The sequence below is a fragment of the Capsicum annuum genome, unplaced genomic scaffold (genome assembly GCF_002878395.1).
Source record: "Capsicum annuum cultivar UCD-10X-F1 unplaced genomic scaffold, UCD10Xv1.1 ctg34552, whole genome shotgun sequence".
In the NCBI taxonomy this organism is placed as follows: Eukaryota; Viridiplantae; Streptophyta; class Magnoliopsida; order Solanales; family Solanaceae; genus Capsicum; species Capsicum annuum.
The window spans coordinates 1-7,242 of NW_025841405.1; the positions used below are offsets into that span (position 1 = coordinate 1).

Sequence of the window (7,242 nt, forward strand, 5' to 3'; positions counted from 1 at the left end):
CTATTAACACATGTTACATTTGATTTCCCATCTAAAGAAGAAAGAATCATATAACCTGTTTAACTGACTCTATATATCATCCGTTTCGAGTAAATTACATTGTTGGCAAGAATCATATCAAGGTTATATACAATAATCTTCGCAAGGGACCCAACATATTAGCAATTATTAGCAACACATTATCAATACAAACTATTTAACGATAAATTAGTAATAGAACTTTGTAACTAATTCCTAATTTTTTTTCGCGGGGAGCATAGAAATTAGAAAGTGATTATATTCTCTTAAAACACATGATAAACAATTGCACATAGCTCAAATTCTGATTTTTCAATACTGGACATCCAATTTTTTTACACCTGATTTGAAAAGAAATTAAAGGAGACAAAAAGTTGGTGGTTGAGGAATTTGCAAGTCGCTTGATGTTCAGCGATTTGCAAGTCGCTTGGTGTCTGGTGATTTCCAAATCACTTGGTTCCGACGACGATTTGGAAATCATTGGACACCAGGCGACTTGCAAATCGCTGGACACTGCCTGACTTGCAAATCGTTGGATGCCAAGCGACTTGTAAATCGCTCAGCCAACAATTTTTATCCCCTTTGGTTTCTTCACAAATCAAGTGTCTCCTTTGAAATTTTTGGTCAACAAATTAGCCTTGTTGACTCCGAACTCCAATAATAATCATGCCATCGTTTGATTTTTGTTGGCTTAGACATATTCAAAATGACAAGAAAGTCATTGTCACATTCTAGACAAATGTCAACATGAGAGACGTTGATTGTTAGTATATAAAAAAGCAATCCTTCAACCTTTGTGACATATTTTAAAGTCGTGCAAGCCTAATCAAAAACTAAAAGCCAACAATACAAGCTATCACATCCATAGTCCCTGATGTCCAATCCAACATGAGAATAAAATACCAGTTAAAGCTTCTACAACTTGAGCAGAGACACCTTCAAAACTTTCTACTTCCCAAATAATTGTTGAGCCTTGTCAAAATCCTAACAATGAAAAACCAAAATCTTTCCTTATAATCTATTACCACAATATACAACATGTTTGTTTGTGTGCTACGTTAAACAACTTTTATTCTCATGTACCTTTGGGTTCCATTGGAGCCTTATGTTCCATATCGATTCAGTTTTTGATTGCATAGTTTCTGACAGTTCATGCTCTTCCCTGCGATTCCAAGAATTGATGGATTTAAGACAACGAAGACAAGATTGAACAACTCCTACAATGACAACAAATCAACATCGAAATCAAACTAATAGACAAACAAAGAAGACATCAAAACTTACTTACTGTCATGTTACCTAGACATTTGATTGCAATATACGCGTTAAGTAAGACTCTGTCATATTTTGAAAAGCTTATATGCATCCGTTAAGACTAGAAGAGTTAATAAGAGATGACTCTTTCTTGGTTATGCAATCAATTCTAAAGATTTAACAAAAGGTAACATTCATCAATCATCAGTATTACCTATCAGATGCCTTGCTAAACGTCAAAGATCCAAGAACAAAGCTACTTAATGAAAAAGGAACTGCGTTTGAAAATCTTTTTATTTTTTGGATTTCCAAGGTAGATGCAGTCTTCTAACAAGGAATAGGCAAACATACCTAACTGTGAAACAGAGATTTCATTTTTCCGAAAATTTATGCTCTTCCAATTGTTCTGCAAATTGAACGAACAACTCCTGCAATGATAATGGATGAACAAAGTGAAACGGGCTAATGGACAAGCAAGGAGAAATTTTCAAAAATAACTGGCAGGTTATCTAAAGAGTAAATGTTGTTCCCAGTAGCATGAACTTCCATCTTTAGATGAGTCACCACCGATACTTTTAGATGGACTAGAAATCTTATGCCAGTCCTCACCTTTCTAGGGTGTAAACATAGTCCAAGCAACAAATGCCATAAACGCATAGTTCAGATATAGGAAATTGTTGAAAGTTGCTTTAAGAATGCAACTATTTTTTTCTGTTTTCTCCAGTTTTTTTTAAAGTACGATCCTAGTTAAATTAGGAAGTCCTATCTTTGGTAGGAAACTAATTAGTTATTCTAATTTTAGTAGAGGTAGGTTGTTTCTTTGTCCTATTATTAGTTGGAATAGCAACTATTTAAGTTGCTAAGTTGATGATCAATTATAGACTTTCTTTTAACAAGAAAATAATCTCTCTCTGTTTATCTGCATATTCTCTTCTTCAAACTCCGTCTCTGTTTCTGCGGCCATCTTTTAAATTGAAAACCCTAAGCTCCTACATCCAACTTCAAGAACTTCCAAAGTTCACCATTAATTCTGCAAATTTATTCAAGATTCCAAATTCCTAGTTCAAGAACTCCAAGAACCATCATTCAAAGGCACGATTAACATCTCAAAAATGAGTATCGATCTAAAGTTCATCATTCAAGGTATGTACGGTTTTTCAACAAGAACTCTCTTTTGTTCTTGTGACCAAAAGTAATTTTCTTTACAAAGGCATGATTTTTATTTGATTTTTACGAATTTGAAGCATGAACCCATATCTTATGATGATTATTATGAAATCTTGATGTTTATGATTTTGAAAGATGAATTTACATGTGTGGAGATATAAAGCATGAATCTTGAACGATATTTATCATGATTTTGATATTTGGGTCATGAATTCCCATTGGAAATTGTGTTTTTTTTGAGAAAGTGTGTGTTATAAGCACGTTGATGTTGAATATTTGAGATATTTTGAATGATTTGACCTTTTGGTCTTAATGGAGTTGTTTTGAACTCGAGTGTGAAAGAAATCCACAACGTGGTTGATTTTGATAGATGGGAAGCATGATGGATCCCGATGTATATTTATATATTGCTGAAATTGTTTTGTTGAGGATTGTCTTTGAAATGATCTGAGCTAAGTCCGAGAGAAATCTTTAGCACCGAGTGGGAGGTATAAAGCGACCTTACTTCCTTAGAACTACGTGTCCCCGTAGGAGTGAGCCTGAGACTGATTTATATAGTGATCACTAGTTTGTGTGGATTTGATATCTATAGTCCTACTCCGATGGCAAGGATAGGGCGGCTCTCCCCAACGTGGGTTGTACGTTGGACTCCATGTAGCTCACATGGTTTATGTCGGTTATAGGATCTCCCAGTGTGTGTGTGTTTCCTTGTGTCTATGGTGAATGGTGAAGTGATTTGAAAGTGGAATTGTGAAAGTTATTCTTTCGAAAGATTTAAATGATATTTACATTATGAGAATTGATATTCTTGATGAACTGAAAGTGATTGACAAATTATATAATGACTCACATGTGTTATTGTACTTATTTCATCGTCTCATGATTATGATGATTTTCTTCGGGCTATGTGAGTCTTTCATACATCCTTCATATTTCTTATAAATATTTATGATGATGATATTTATACAACTGCATACACCACCATATACTTTATTCCTTTCCATGGTACTGACCCACATCTTCGGATGTGGGCTGAATTTTCTCGGAATGTAGGTTCAGGTGCTCAGTTCCAGGTTTGACAGTGATTCTTCGGGCAAACTATTCTACATCCTCTGTTGTGGTGCCTCATGTTCCGAGGACGTGATGTCTGATGTTGGTTTCACAGAATTGTTTACATTTGATAATTGAGTATGAGTCAGTTGGGGCATGTCTCAATGGCTCGCTGGTTTTATTGATTTTCTTAGAGCCTTGTCAGACTAGTATAGATGTTGGGAGTTGACTAATAAGTCATATTTTGTTATCTTTCTGAAATTCTTTTATTCTTGGATGATGATTATTCTGTTGATATTTGAGGGTTATTTATGGAAACCCCGTTGATTTGTGTTGAACTGAATGAAAATGGCTCAAAGGGTTAGCTTGGGGCTACTCGTAGCCTCAAGCACCGTGTGCCGCTCCGGGACCCATTTTTTGGGGCGTTACATTAGGTCTCGGCCACTCTCACTTTCCCCTAGGGTGTCATTCTCAAAATTAAGCAAGACCCTTTTATCACTATTGAAAATATCATGAACTAAAAGAGGGTTGAGAAAGGTGTTCCATAAGTCAACTTCAAATAAAGCGTTCCCATGCATGCACTTACCACTAGTTTCAAAATTTCCACTAGGAATATGTCCAACATAAGAAACACATAAAGAGGAAGTAGATGACATTTCTAAGCATATATCACCTTCTTTTTCACAAGAGTTGTCCTCACATACGTACAAACCATCACGGGAAGCCAAAGGACCACAATCAAAATTATCTTCACAAAGACAATCACAACTCGGGTTTTCTAAATATTCAAGCAAATCAAGATCATCTACGCCCGGTTGATCATTTTTCTCACCCTTACTAACTGTTGGCAATTCACATACCAATGTAGACTCACCTTGTTTTTCAAAAGGGTCAACTAGTGTGTGAATACTCTCGTTACTTGATAATGGAACCTTAGTCAAGTTGTAAGTGCTAGTACCAGATGGACACAAATCATTCTCACGAGAAGAATCAATTTCGTCATCTAAAGGATCAACTAGTGCTTGTATACCTACAATAAGAGTTTGGTCCTCATGTAACCTAACAATATCAAGAGTATCACAAAATGAAGACTCATGCACTCCTACACTAGGTAAAACTACAAATACGTTCATATGAGGTAGGGGATAACATTTTTACCTCGTAGCTCACATGAGCTACGGTCTTCATCTTGACGTGTGTCCAGGTAGCCCACTTTCTCTGTTGGAACTCCCATATGATCAAACGTTTCATTTATCACTTCCCATTGACGGGTAATGGCTTCAAGTTTAGCCAAAATAGCACTTGCAGCTGTGGGTTCCATCGTAATTGCACCTAAAAAAGAAAAGAAAAGAACAAGTCTACAAATTAAAACACAAGTTAATTCGAAACAACCTCACCACACTCTCACACACTTGATCATTTCACACTTGGATTGACAAGTGTTGCAAGTTGGCTTGTAGTTCATGATAAGTCGAGGGGTGAGTCTACTCCTTGGTCGGAATGGATTCTTTGTTTGAAGATTCAAGGAAATAATGTTCTAACTTGAACCAAGAAATTCTACGATTCAAAAACAAGAAAAGCACAAAATAACACTAACATGAACAAACGGGCACAAAAACTAACCAACAAGCTAGTAGGAGATTATTAGGTCATCAATTAGTGTTCAAACCAACAAACGAAACTAAGAAGCAATAAAATGAAACTAAGAAATCTAAAAGTTGAACTCAAAATGTTGTGTGAACAGTAATTTAGTGATGTGGTAGTCCACTATTGGCCTCGGTTTTGTCAAAATTTTACCCTCCAATTTCAACTCTTGACCAATCTACAATTTGGAAATGGTGGATTTGGTTAATGGAGAGAAGTTTGATCTTGGAGCTTCATTTTCAAGTTCAAAACAAGACTTGACCTTCTTGGTACTTTCTCCTTGAAACAAGGTCCTTAAATCTAGGAAAGCAGGTGAAAAGTGGTTGTTAAGTCTTTTGAGTGATGTGATCAAGTCTTTCACCAACAAGTACTACAACTTGGTCTGTCACCTTTTGTGGATCTAATGTTCACTTTTTGTTTTAACAAAAGACGAAAAGGGTGAAGAACAACAACAACACAATAACAACACCAAGAACAACAACAATATTCTCCAAGAAGAACAACAAATTCTAACGCCCAACTCCACAACAACAAGGCCTTCAACACGGTCAAGACTTAGAATGACAACAAAATCAAATCAACCACACTTTGTTCACATTAACAACATCAACAAGTTCAAGTTCAAGCTTAGATTTGGACACTTTTTAGTGTTGGTGAGAAAGAAACCAACACTAGAAACACTCTGAACAACAAAAGACTACAAGAACTAGTCACAAAGAAACATGTCTCGGCCAAGACAACAACAAGAAAATCAACTTTATCGGCCAAGAACAACAAGAACAGGCAGATTACTCCTTTTCTGAATTTTTTTTCAGTTGTTCAACTCTTTTTTTTTTGATATTTTTTGTTCAACTCTCAAGCCCAAGATTGATCTTGTTAGAACAAAATCAAAGATGGCTTTGATACCAAATGATACAAGAATTATAAGGACAATATGGAACACACTTCAAAATCAGTCCACAAGATCAAAGATCCGAGGACCCTTTTAAAGACCACACTCGGATTCAAAAAACAACAACAAAAACACAATGTATTGATGTGTTTATCACCTAAAAACAACTAACAACAAACTATGTTAACAACAACAAGATGAAGAACAACAACAATGGAACAAGAACAACAAGTCACATATTTGAATTACAAGAACACAAACAAACGATTACAACATAAACAAAATGGATAGATAGTTAGACCTTGGTTGGTATAATCTTAAGAATCCAAGAATATGGAGATACGAGAATTCCTAGCTCGAGACCTTTCACACGAAGCCAAGCGCGTGAGTTGCAACAACTCCAAGCCTTGTTCATATCCTTGGCCTTGTGTGAGGCCCTTGTGAGCCCATCCAAGGGCCTATACTTATTAAAATGTGAAGAGGCCCAACAAAACACCTCAAACCCACCCACTTAATGCCAAGGGTATTTTGGTCTTTTGTCCCTCCTTTGTAATTGACTATATAAGTCATTTGTTAGGGCTAGTCTTGTGGTAGTTGATTCATGATATTTTGAGAACACAAGACTTATAATATTTTGAACTTTTCTCTTCCATTGGAGAAGCTCAAAACCGAAATTCCCAATTGGAGTGACACTTGGGTTGAATCTTGGCTAGAAACTAGGATCTTGAGGTCATTGAGTTCCTCTTGGTCCAAGTAAGAGCTTGGTGATAATATTATTTAATATTACGGTCCTTTTATGTTGTTAGGGTTCTTAGGTTCTTGAATATTGTATGTCAAGTTACTATCTTTAATTTTGTAATCTTGTTGTTTATGTGGTAACATAGTGAAGCCGTGTGGGGCTATTTTCGATTCACTATAGTTGATGCCACTTTGTTGGTCTTGTTGTTTTTATTGTAATCTTTATCATCTTGTCATTTTTGTAAAACTTTAAGTCTAGTGAAGCCGTGTGTGGCCTATTTCGATTCACTAGCATTGTTGTTGTTCATCTTGTTATTCTTGTGTTCTTGTGTTGGCTTGACTCTCTTGATACACTCACTTTTGTATAATTTGGTATCAGAGCCATTTTTGATTTTGTTTTAACAAGATCAATATTGGGCTTGGGACTTGAAAACTACCAAAAAAAAAAAAAACTGAAAACTGAAAAATTCCAGAAACAG

At 35.8% G+C, this 7,242-nt stretch overlaps 1 long non-coding RNA gene across 2 annotated transcripts; it reads right to left on the reverse strand.

Moving 5' to 3' along the window:
• Window positions 1-337: 337 nt before the first annotated feature.
• On the reverse strand, window positions 338-5,018 carry LOC124891365. 2 transcript variants are annotated; one of them, XR_007049667.1, is made up of 4 exons: window positions 4,648-5,018; window positions 1,624-1,700; window positions 1,102-1,235; window positions 338-1,002 (listed from the first exon to the last, which is right to left on the reverse strand). It is a non-coding gene; the product is annotated as an uncharacterized LOC124891365 (long non-coding RNA). The 2 variants fall into 2 exon arrangements; XR_007049666.1 differs by having other exon boundaries at window positions 1,102-1,180; window positions 4,648-5,005.
• Window positions 5,019-7,242: the final 2,224 nt, after the last annotated feature.